General features: G+C 29.4%; 1 protein-coding gene across 1 annotated transcript in view; it reads right to left on the reverse strand.

Moving 5' to 3' along the window:
* The window catches only part of LOC113373137 (peroxidasin), a 102,893-nt gene that overhangs the window by 40,392 nt on the left and 54,827 nt on the right, over nt 1–7,674 (reverse strand). The window lies entirely within an intron of this gene.

Raw genomic sequence — 7,674 nt, forward strand, 5'->3', positions numbered from 1 at the left:
GGTGTCATGATTGAATAATATAATTAATAAAAGGGCTGATAATATTATGCTATAATAAATACCACTGCATTTGTATATTTTTTTAGATGAATCTCTACATTTTTTACTAACTCCATGAAACTTCATAGATTTATTCATCCATTTATTTTTAACAAATAAAAATCTATTTAACAAATAATACTGCAAACATCATGGAATAACAATAAAACAATAAATGAATATGAAAACTAGTACTATTATTATTATTATTATTATTTAAAACGTCTGCCTAACTGAATAAAATAAACTAACTTCTTTCTATATCGAATTACAACTTTTAAAGGAATGTTTTACAAAAGTAGCAAAAAAAGTTGTGGGGACTTTTAAGATAAATTCTATGTTTAACTTTTTAAACTGTTCCTTCGTGAGACGGCGGTCGAATTCAAATGCCAAAAGGAACTTTAAAAAGTTTAGTTTAGCAGAAGTTGGGAATTATAAATATAAACTAAATTTATATAATAGTAAAAGATGGTGAAAGGTGATAAGTTTTGATAGAATTTATTTTAAAATTTAATTTGGAAGAATTTTGTAGCAGTTTTAATGCAAAATGGAATTTGATGATTTTGGGGTGTACATTTTTTGAAGCAATTTATTCTAGGTCATATAGATTGATGTATACATATAGTAATAAACTGATATAAAGTTACTCTAAAAGTAACGTTTTTTATATTTTACGATATTCCGAAATAATATGATTAAACAAAGACAACTATATATTATTTTGTTGCATATCATTAAAAAGCTAATAAAATTTTCTAAGAAACTATAAATTATAATGTTAAGTTTTCAAAACAAAAATATATTATACATAACATTCGTTAAGAAACTGCTGGTCTAAACATTTCATTTGCAAATTTTGTTGCATTTGTTTATATTATACGTTACTTTGTTTAAGTTTATTTACAAACATAAATGTTGTAAGATAATGAAATTATCTACAAAAATAATAAATTTTGATATTTACAACACGGATCATCGTTGAATTTCAATAATACAGTTTACTTACAAACTGCTATATTAATAAAATTATCTACAAAGCTGTATTTGATTTAATAACGTTAAACTAAATTATATATTAAAAAATTATCTAAAGATGTTTATTGATTATATCATGATGTGAAGAATTATAGCAATAATTTTTTTTATTAACAATTCCATTCTCTTGACATATTTTTTCTGATAAACTAAAGCTTCTTCATTAAATTGAAATAAGTATTCTTAATCTCACATTGTAGTTTTATTATCATTTCAAGAAATTTCTATGTCAGCAGTACAAAGAGTTTATTTACATTTGAGAAGATCAAATATTTATTTCTACGAATTTTTCTAAAGATAAAATATTCAGTTCATGAGTTAATTACATATTTCAAGAATTTGTACAGGACGCTTTGTTTTTACTACGATTTTGTACTATGGATATGTTAGACCTTAAAGGGTCTAATGTAATATGAAATATTAAAATTTATGGGTTTTTAAATAAAATTTTGAGTCATCAAAATATGCACTAGGCATATATGAGAATGTGTATACCTACTATATTATAGTAAAATAAGATTTTTAGGAAGCTCTACAGGACGCAAACTTTGTACTAGTATCTCGGTTCCTCAAAATTCATTTTAGTATATTTTTCCTCAAAGTGTCAACATTAATAAATTAACATCAATCATCATCGAGTTAAAACAGTTTTTTATAAAAAAGTGCTCTACAAATGTAGTACACTGTCATATGTCATTTTAATGAGCTCTACAGGACGCACGTTTGCACTATACATCAGGATTAGCTTACTAAAATGTAAACAAATTCGTATATACTATTAGTATCGTCCATCACAAAGTCCTGGTAAATATTTGGCAAAAGTTTTTCTGTAAATATAACACGACCGAGTCAATTTAATCTATTTATATATATTGGAATGGAAACAGAGCAAGGAGGGCGAGTAGTGGGAGGGACTGTGGTATTGTTATATATATATATAAATATATATATATATATATATATATATATATATATATATATATATATATTATATTACCCTGTGTTTGTATACGATTTGCCTGAGGCGAGAAGCAATTCATTATCGAAACGTCAGGCGGTTGCTTATACTGTCGAACTTGATAACATGCATTTATGCCCTAAGGGTCAATATGGATGCACAGGACCATTGTTTTCAAATAAATAAACAACACATTGTGATAAACACTTATATGCATCTATACAAACTTTATCAGGAAACACCCAGAATGTCCATGGATGTACAAGGGTAATAAATACATATTATCATTTTTTTGTCTAAGCACAATGCTATTAGGAGACCGACCTATATATTTAAGAATTTCTCTTTTGTTATAACAGATACCTTGATGAATGACAATGGTAAAATTATAAGATTTCAGATGGAAGAATATGTGTGCTATACGGTGCATCCTGAATAGTTCATTAAAACATTATCTTTCGCTAAAAATCGTTTCTACACATATGTACAACACCATTTAACAAAGTTTCTACCGTATATTTTGCTATAAAACTTATCGATTATAGAATTTTTTGGCTTTATAGGATCGTTGTAGAAACGGTCGTCCTGCAGCACTCCTTGTAAAAATAATATTCAATATGACTTGAATTTTAGTCAAATATCCTAATCAATTTCATGTATTTGACGTTAAAATTAAATACTTTATAGAATAGTATACTCAAATTCAAAGATCATTGTTCAAATTATGCGCCCCGCAGAAAATATAACCCGGCAGGGAATTCGTCAGATCCACAAACATTTACAAATTATCTCATTACTCAAAACTACATTAAATAAGTCATCTATTATGGTATTTGTTGTTATTATAGATACCTTGAGCAATAGCATATACAAATTACAAACGACGGGCCTTAGAAAGCTCGTTAAACAAACACTTTATGATCGTGCCGATTTGCAAAACAAAATCCATTCCTCCACCTGTTAATTACCAAAACACGATCAAAAAGCGTTTAATCCCTGGAGGAGGATTTTATCCAAAGTAAAATCCCCGGTGTATTCTGTATCTAAATAGGTAAATTAACGAAGTACTAATTGGTTTAGATTCGAGAGGCTTTGTCGTAATAACTCCTTTGATCTCAAAATAATTAACATGGCGCTGGAAGAAGAATCAGGAGGTAGAGCAAATATGAGGAAGTGAAAATATAAGGAAGTATACAGAGATTTTATGATAAACTTCAAAAGGTATTTTTCAGTTTTCCCCAATTGCTGATTAATGATATTTATAATCATAATTGTTTTTTATATGGATGAAGAAGCAAGTCTGTTCTATGATCTTGCCATATCAATATGTTATTCATATCCAATGAGTTCTGCAGGACGCACCGTTTGAACTGCAACTTTGTAATTGGTGTTCGCTAGTATTCAAATTGTCTACTATTACTACAAATACTAAAATTGCTAGATTTCTCCAAAATATTTCTAGCGAAGATTAATCTAAGGTCGGATAACATTTCTAATGAGTTTCGCAGGAAACTCAACAGCTTGTGTTACAAATTTAATGGATATGTGTTATTCTTCAAGGTGTCCATTATTAATATAATTATTGAAGTTAATAGATTTCCTCATAATATTTCTAGTTGAAAATGATTTTATCAAAATGCACTCTGTATGTACTAATCTAACCTCGAATGGCATTTTTGACGAGCTCTAACAGCACTGTTTGAACTATGATCTCAAAATTAGGCTGTTCAGTATTAGAATATTATTTGGTATTTCAGGTAAATGTAAATATACTAAAACTCAAAAATCATTATTTAATCTTCGACTTCTAAAATTGTATTCCTAGGTTCCTATAGGTATACTTTTTGCAATTATTTTATCACAAAGCGTTCCAGTGCTTGGAAAAATAATTTTTTATGTCTTTTTGACATTGTAACCCTAGATATATTCTTGAGAAATGTTATTAATAATTTTTGAGAATAAAATTTAGAAATTTTTCTACAGTTTGACCTGCAGAGCTCATGAAAAGTAATTACATCATTACCGACTTTGTATTAATTATTTAAAATCTGCAGCCGTTAATTAAGCATTAAATAATTACCACAAAGAATGTTCCTCGTTAAAATATTTTCCTCGCATTTTTTCCTGCAGATAAATTACAAAATAAACTATAAACAGCTTCTGGCGTGGTTTATTAAATATTAAAAAACTTTAATTTGTGTTTATGGGGCGCCGGGAGCTTTATGGGAGCTTTGCGGGGTTTATGAAATTCGTTTTTCCTCCACGTCTCGGTAGTAAAAACAATTTTTCACTTTTATTACATTTACACAACAAGCTTACACAACATTCTGGATACACATTGTAGAAAGGAATACTATAATAGGCCTTTTTGAGGAGCTCTGCAGGAGAAACGATTCATACTCATATATGTTGTAAAACATATTTTCGTGATTTTTATCCTAAATTTGTTGCAGTTTGTATTTTTTGTATTTAGCAGACATATTGAAGAAAAGGATATTCTCTCTCTTGCTTTAAATCAGCGATATTTCGCAATTTTTGTATCAAAATTGTTATTGTTTGTACTTTTAACATTCAACAGATATACCAAAAATAATGTATCAAATTGCAAAGATGTAGCATCAAAGACATGTTATGAGGAGCTTATAGCACAAAAATTAATAAGGTTTAATAATTATCTAAACTAATTATAAATCCTAAATATCTACTTATTATCATTACACCTATAAAAGGAACCCCCTGTTTCACCAGTTGTCCGCATGTTTTCCCCAAATATATTGTTTGCAGAGCAAAGTGCCTCTAATGGAACAGAGTGAGGGGGCCAGGCGATGTTTATAAGATTTTCCCGGATTTATCTTCGACGATTTGTGGGATATTTTCGGGAGCTTTTAGTATCCTCCTTTTCTTAGCCCCCCTTGATGGGTAAATAGAAACAAACATGACACGAGGGAAATCGACACCTATAAGGAAACTTTGAACCTACTTTAATAGAAAGATTTTCCTAAACTTGGGGTTTTCGATAAAACTGGTTAAAATAAATTAAAAAACCATAATTCCGAGAATTAACTGAGAGCCGAAACATTATTCAGGTATAATTATTCATATTTTCAACATAACTTTATACTGAATCACTTCATCGTAAATTTGACTTCAATAGAAAATATAATGTTATAACTAATAATAGCAAAAAAAAATTACAAGTACAATATTATCTGAAACAGATCATACTCATTCCTTGTCTGTTGTACATTATTTTACATGTTTCAATATAAAAATATTTTTAAAAAATTCTTCAATTTTTCATAAAAAACTAGATAACATTCTCTAAAACTGATAATAATAAACATTTTAGCATTATCAACATATAAACCAAAAATTATAAACTCGAAAATTATATATGGTATATATATGTATATATATATATATATATATATATATATATATGTGTGTGTGTGTGTTTTGTGTGTATGTATAATGTACAATATCGGCTTATGCATTATGTAAGACCAGGGGGGCGCCAAGGGATTCCCTTTCAAGTCCTTCAGGGAATATTGAAATGAGGAAATTCAAAAAAGATATTAAACTCGAAGGATAACAAATCGGAAGCAGCTCTACTCCTCCCACTTCTCCTGCTGATATTCCCGCTCCTTTGGAGGAAAATGAAGAAAATGATGAAAATGATGAACATTGTGCATTGGGAAAACATTCCTTATTACCTCTAGAACAGATTTATATATATATATATATATATATATATACTAAATTAAATTTTTATGAATGAAATTCTTCTTTAAAGAATTGATGTAAGTCTGCGTTCTTTCAATTGAAACGAGGTCTGGTAGAAAGTTTGGTAATAATATTTTTATTGAATTTTTTAGCTTGTGAAAATCTTGACTGGACATGAACAATAAAATGATAAAGTAATCAATATACTATTATTAATGATTGATTCTTAAATTCTAGTCTATTTCTATGTTTTGTCGACCATAAAATGAAATTTCTTCTAAAGTGTTCCCTCTGCTGCAGAAACGAGATCAGGGGTAGCAATTCATTAACTCGAAATGGAAATAAATATAGAGCAGACCCTCAAGTGTGGATAACGAAGACAATTAAGAGGAAAGAAGTAAAAAAAAATGAGGAGGAGCAGAAATCTAGAACAGAAACGTAGTAATTACGGTGGAGAGATCCATGAGGATAGAGGCGGACTTGGAGAACCGATTGGCACCTGTTAGTTTAACTCTGGTTTATTCTTTGCATTGGTAATACATGTTCAATTATTTGTAATCAATTCGAATGATTTTCAATTATTTTTAAAAAAAATCTAGTGACTTCTAGCAACGTGTAGCTAATGATGTTTAGTGATTGCTAGTGATCTCTAACATTTTTAAATCTGATAATTGATTTGCTGGAGATAATTGGAACATAACAAAGTTCTTATTATAAAAAATATTGCATATAGATATATTCCCTTAGGCAATTTAAAGGTTACAACGCCCCAATACACTTCAAGTACTTTCTACAAAAAGAAAAACATTGAAAAGAAAATTAAATCTTCAGACATCTTTTCAAAACTTCGCTCGGGGCTTATTAGCGTTTTTTCAACAATTATAGGAAACAGAGGACGAAGGGAAAACTAGGGTGGAAACACCAGAACCTTGCCCAAGGTGGAAGAAACTCGCTGGTAACGTACGATGGAGGCTTTGAAGTTCCTGGTAATTATGTTATGTAATTTCTAAACTTTTCCACCTCCACCTGTTTTCGGGGGACACTTCAACGTGCCAGTAGAGCGTCGCTGAAGTGGCGGTGTGTATTATATTACAGTAAATGCACGGATACACTGTGTGATGATACAAGTTTCAGAACAGATTTTAGATTAAGTTTTAACCAAGGGCAGGAGACGAGGACGTACCGTGATTTTTCATTACCGACATTAGTAAGAGTCGATACCCAGCCATGGCAGTGTTTTAGTATAGTTATTTTTTGCAGCAGACGTCGAAAGATGAATTTATGCCCCCGGAATTCCTGCTGCAACGTATTTGCTGAAACAGTAAATTCGTCAGAATGCAATATAGTTTAAAACCGCGGAGCCATGAAACGGGAAAAATAAAAATAGCAATGAAATCATGGAGATGGATAGGAGAAATTCTTGGAAAATGCATATTCGATAAAAATAGAAGATTTTAGTAAACGAGAAGTAATTGGTTTTAGCAACTGCAGCAGCATATAATTTTAATATTAGCATAAAATCTTTTATAAAATTTTGTTAAAAAGGACTTATCGATTATAATATATATTGTCTGTAGTATGTAATATATTTTAAGAAATTACATTTTCGTGGTGTAAAGCCAATTAAAAATGTAATTCGAAGGCAGATAGTTGTTACCTGCAATTTTAGTAAATACTTTTACAAATCAAAATTTTGTTATAAAACTCATCAGTTTTGCAAAAATTGTAAAAAATAATACTTTTTGAGTTCCAACATCCAAGGAAAAAGTTGGCAATGAGAAACTCGAATATTTAATTTCCAAGCAGCTCTTTAGAAAAACTGTTGAAATTAAAATCTATGCGTGAAAATGCATCGATTGTATTATCTGTTTCATAGCAGATACTTAAAAAGTAACATATTCAAATAACAACGGCACGTC

Source organism: Ctenocephalides felis, unplaced genomic scaffold (assembly GCF_003426905.1).
Source record: "Ctenocephalides felis isolate EL2017-DRISC unplaced genomic scaffold, ASM342690v1 CF-g0.4_SCAFFOLD_00845, whole genome shotgun sequence".
In the NCBI taxonomy this organism is placed as follows: domain Eukaryota; kingdom Metazoa; phylum Arthropoda; class Insecta; order Siphonaptera; family Pulicidae; genus Ctenocephalides; species Ctenocephalides felis.